A 5530-nucleotide genomic window follows, 5' to 3' on the forward strand; every position below is an offset into this window, starting at 1 on the left:
AAGTCCCATGAAGAGAATGGTTTCCCTAATACTAAAATAGGGAGCAGGGTATTTAAAGAACATCATGAAGTACATAAAGCCCCAAGAAAACAGAATAATGCTATTGTACTGATATGTATGAATGCTAATTAGCTATTTAATTATAATATTAAAAAAGCAATAATGTGAATTATGCCAAGAAAGTTATCAGCCTAGTAGTATTAATGTGTGAAGAGTACTTCTTAACAAGCCTGAGATCAATCCCTGGGACCCATGGTGGAAGAATCAATTTATGCAGCTTGCCATCTAACAATCACACATATACATGTGCATATCTACAATTACACACACATTATACACATGTGCACATAATAACAATAAATAAAATTAAGTACTTTTCACACGTTTCATTTATCGTCTTTTTGTGCATATATGTATACATGTGTATGCAGCCTACTTGCTCAAGCAGGCATGTGTCTGCCATGGTATGGTATGGTGGTTAGTGGACAACCCATGAGAGTCTGTTTCCTCCTTTGACCACATTGGTTATAGGTATTCATTAGGCTTTGTAGTAAGTACCTTTACCCACTGAACCATTTTGCCAGCTCTAGCCTAAAATTTTATTTATTAAGTATAAAAGGGGTGAAACTCAATACAAAGATATTAAGGAGTGATTGTGGGTATTCCCACAATCTTCAAGGACAAGGCTTGGTTGGTGGTTGCTTGACTGTTTGTGAGACAGCCACAGGATAGGTTTCATGGCTATTCTGATATTCATCAGGTGAAGTTTACTCTAGAGCATTATTCACACTCCCATCATCAGTCAACTCTCAGTGGCTTAAGAAATAATTTTCATGAAGAGTGCTGAGCAGGTGTAGCTGGACACGCCTTCATCTTAGTGTCTGGTGATCTCAATGTGTTCTTGTCCCTCAAGATTATTTGGCACTCTCCTTGTCTCTATTATGGCCAAGATTATTAAGCAAGCTGCATGAGCCTACAGAAATAGGCCATGATGCTATGTGAAATAGAAGACTGTCAAGAAAATGCTGGATTTGGATTCTTGATGTCCTTTGTCCCAGCTCATCTCTCTCTTTTCCCCAAGAAAGTAAGGAAGAACAGACTTGAATACTTCCTAAAGACTTGATCTCTTCAACTGATCCTATCCATGGTTTTTGTTTGTTTGTTTTGTTTTGTTTTGTTTTTTGATGGGTGTTACTCTGTGAACACAGGGGCACAGGCTGGACTGAAGCTCACTATATGGCCCAGGGTGACCTCAAACTTGTGATTCTCTGCCCCAACCTCTCCTGTACTTATCTGAGTTACTGTGCCTACTTCAGCTCAGTTTGGATCTATCAAGTTTGCAGGTTTGCCTTTTCTGTGGTTTAATAAAACTTCCATAATAGTAGGAGGTACTATTGTTTTTCTGGTGTCTTCCTAGGTACTACAAAAGGGCCTTATGTTTATTATTTCTAATTCTTCCCTCAGATTCTCAAAGCCCATATTCAGACTGTTTGCATGACTTTGTCATAGGTTAGGAGATCATAGGCCAGGGACTCAAATTCAGGTTCGTTAAAGCTAGGGTGGTTGTTGCTGCTGCTGTTGTTGTTGTTGTTTTCTTGTTCTTGTTTTATTTTCTCCAAGTAGATGATATGATTCCACCAGCTCCAGAAAGCCCAGTGATTCAGTATTCATTCAGGAGAGCACTTGTTTTAGAAATGACAGATGATACAAGATGTAGATGTTTGAAATTGATGTCAAACTGTAGCTACCTTCATCTTCCCACCTTCTTCCTCCTTATCAGCCTCCCAGGCACAGGTACATGGAAGCTAAGAGGAGGAGAGAGGATATATTTAATGAGATAAGTGATAATGCTGTGGGTACTTTGTTATCTGTTTGTTGGTTTTTGTCTTTTCTTCTTGAGAAAGGGTCTCAGTATATAGCCTTGACTAGCCTGGAGTTTCATATGTAGGACACACTGACCAGAACACACAGAGATCAGCCTGGCTCTGCCTCCAGAGTACTTGAATTAAAGGTATGTGACACCATGCCAAGTTCAGCTATTCTATCTCTTATAAGCTGATTTTTGTATTCTATTATATGCTAGAGTCAGTCTCAACTCTAGCTTCTGCTAAGAAGTTCCAAGTCTATCTACATTTCTAAATTTGATTTATGTAAATTAAATTGCCTTTTACTTGTGTTTCAGTAGGAAAAATCCAAGAGAATTCTAACTGGGTCTGTTTCCATGGTTTTATATTTCTTTCTTATTCCAAAAGGAAAGCTGTGATTTTGGCAGTTAGTAGCTGTCAGGCTGAACACAGAGTCTGTTTTAAGAAGACGTTGACTTTGTGAAAATGCAAACCCACTAAGGAAACTATGCTTGGGAGTTTGGAGTGAAGGAGAGAAGTGACTTTGAGAAGAGACATGAAGACAGGGTCCAAGACTAGGAGGTTTTGAAGATAGGAAAGAAACCATCAGCTACTATGGGTAACTGGGACTCTTGCTTATTCCTTTTGTGCCTCTTGGAATGACTGTGAGGTACAGGGAATTTTATGGTGGTGGATTTGGATTGCATACTATCCTTGGAAAAATGTTGTTTAATGACTGTAGTGCAGAACTATAGAACCACTAATCTTAGGCAGAGTGCCAAGTGGGCAGTGTACGTGTGAACAGGGGTCACAGACTGATGGGTGTGTTCTTTGTAAGAATTACAGGCTGGATGTGGATGAGGAGTATGGGCAGAGCTGTGCTAATCACTGAACTTCTTATCACCTTGATGTTTTGGCTTTCTAGCATAAGGCAAATTTGAAGTTAACAACAATAGGGCGAGCTCCATATGATGGTGCTTCATGCCTATAAATCTGAGTGCCCGAGAAGTGGAACCAGGGAACCCAAAAGATCAGGAGCTCAAGGAAGGAAGCCCTCAGCAGCATAGTGAATTTGAGGACAACCAAGGCTATATGAGGCCCTGTCTCCAAAAATGAAGAAGAACTGGAGGAGGAAAAAAGAAGGAGAAAGGGGAAGAGAGGGGGGCGGGGAAGAAAGAAAGAAAGAAAGGAAGGAAGGAAGGAAGGAAGGAAGGAAGGAAGGAAGGAAGGAAGGAAGGGAGAGAACAAAAAGAAGAGGAGAGAAAAGAATAATGTAGCTGGGCTTGAAAGCTCTGTAATCCTTGATACTTTACACTCTGGGAACAGATGCTCAAAGTGAACCACAGACTCAGTACAATACCAATTACAACCCCAGTGCCACTCTTAACAGAAAAGAATGAAACAAAACCACCTTAAAATTCATTTGAAAGCACAAAAATTTCCAAATAGCCAGGGTCAAACATCAAATATATCAAAGACCTAACATGAAACCTGCAACTTCTAAGGTAAAAGCTAGAAAACACTGTATGAGGTGTTGGCAAAAGTTAGGACTTTCTAAATAGGATTTCTGTTGCCCTGATATAAGACTAACCATTGACAGGTGGACCTTATCAAATTAAAGGTTTTCTTTTCAACAAAGGAAACTATCAATTAAATGAAGGGGCGACTACAGAATGAGGAAAGAAATCCTTACCACCTGCATGGATAATTAATGTCGAGAACATGCAAAGTACTCAAAAAACCTTCAAGAAACCAAATAACTCAATTTAAAAAGAAGGAGGGGGTACAGAAGTGGACAGAGAAGTACAAATGGCTAATAACCATTTTTAAAAATGCTCAACATCTTTAGCCATGGGTAAGTATAAATTAGGACTACTTTGAGATTCCATCTCAGCCCACCCAGTAAGAGTGAATATAACAAAACAAACAAACAAACAAACAAACACCAAATAACAAATGATGGTGAGGCCATGGAAAAAGGAAACTGTTGGTGTGGCTGAAAACTGGTGTAGTCACTGTGGAAGCCAGAATGGTGGTTTCTCAAAAAGCTAAAAATAGAACTACCACATGACCGAGCTATATCTAGGCATATACCCAAATGACTCCACATTCTACTACAGAGACACTTGTAAAAATAACTTTTATTCGCCTGATGTAATTGTCATCTTGGAAGCTTATTGCCTCTGTCTGCTAACCTAGGCCTAGTCCTGGAAGCTTCTAGTCTCCATACAATCTAATCTAGGCCTAGAATGTTTTCAGACTTACTGCTGAATAAAATCACTCTTCCTAGTTCTTTCTGATCTCTGGGTGGCTGGTTCAACTCACCTGTTCTGGCTCAAATTCCTCTCCAAACTGACTGATTTAATCTGGCTTCTTCCAGCTTCTCCTAAATTGCTCTGCTTGGCCTCCAACTAACTCTGCCAATCTGTTCTAATCTTCTGACTTCTCACTTCCCTTTCCCCTGCACTCCCCCCCCCCCCCCCCCCCCCCCCCTTTTTTTTTTTTTTTTTTTTTTAAGTAGCTCCCCTTTCTTCTCTTCTCATGAGAGTTGGTCATACCTTATCCTGTTAAATCTTTCTCTGATTGGTCACTTCAGCTGCCACTCAATTAGACATTAATTTTTAATCTGGGTGCATCCTATAAACTGATCTTACCTTCATTGTTTTAGGTTAAAGGTCTGTATTCAAGATATGTCTGTATTCCAGGCAGAGGGATTAAGTGTGTGCATAGGGCTGAGCAACACCCTAAGGTAACCTTGGGGTTCACAGTGTCATCAAATATCCATCCTGCAACAGACGCTCACCCATTGCAGCTCTATTCAAAATAGCTAAGGAATGCAATCAGCTTAAACATGCATCACTTAATGACTCCATAATGAAGATGGGGTATATATACCTAACAGGATTCTCATCGGTGAAGAAGAAAGGGAAGTTTGCAATGTCAGAAAAGAGGTGGGAAATATTACACTGACTGGGGATTACCACAGCCCAGAAAGACAAATGCCATTATGATTTTTTCTCATGTGGGGATCCTAGCTTCAAAATTTTAAATTTCTGTGTTGGGGTGAGTGTTTGTCAAAGCTAGGAAGGAAGAAAGGTGTCGGAAGAAACTGTGTGTGTGTGAAAAAATGTCTTGGCAGGAGGAGTGGTACAACATGTGGTACACATGGTAAAGTAGAGGAGAGGGTTATTAGGACTGAAAAGGTTAAAATGGGGATCGGTGGTTGATGAGGTAGTGGGGACTTGGGGAAAGTAACCACAACTTAGAATACAAGGAAACTCTGTATAGAAACCTATTATTTTACAAGCTAAATAAAGACATAATTATTATAAAGTCTGGCTAATGTCACCCTGTATCAATGAAGAATGCTGTCCTCAGATTTCATAGGTCTTTATCAAAAGTTTCAGTGCCAAGTGCAGGATATTTCCCTACAAGATACTGGCTAGGAAACCCCAAAAGGCTCCCAAAACAATGGAGGCTATTGTCATTGCTCTTGGTCACCCAGAAGACCCTAGGGTTAAAGACACAACATAGTTGGGACAAAGCACTTATGTAAATCAAGCTGGGACTGAGCTGGAAGCTTCTTTAACACTCAGCACCATGGTACCAGCAGGTGGCATGCAGACTGCTGGGGATTAGGGGAGGGGACAAAAGGCATCTTTGGTCTTACACAGTCGTGAATGCTG

This window comes from Mus caroli, chromosome 6, assembly GCF_900094665.2.
Source record: "Mus caroli chromosome 6, CAROLI_EIJ_v1.1, whole genome shotgun sequence".
NCBI classification, from domain to species: Eukaryota; Metazoa; Chordata; class Mammalia; order Rodentia; family Muridae; genus Mus; species Mus caroli.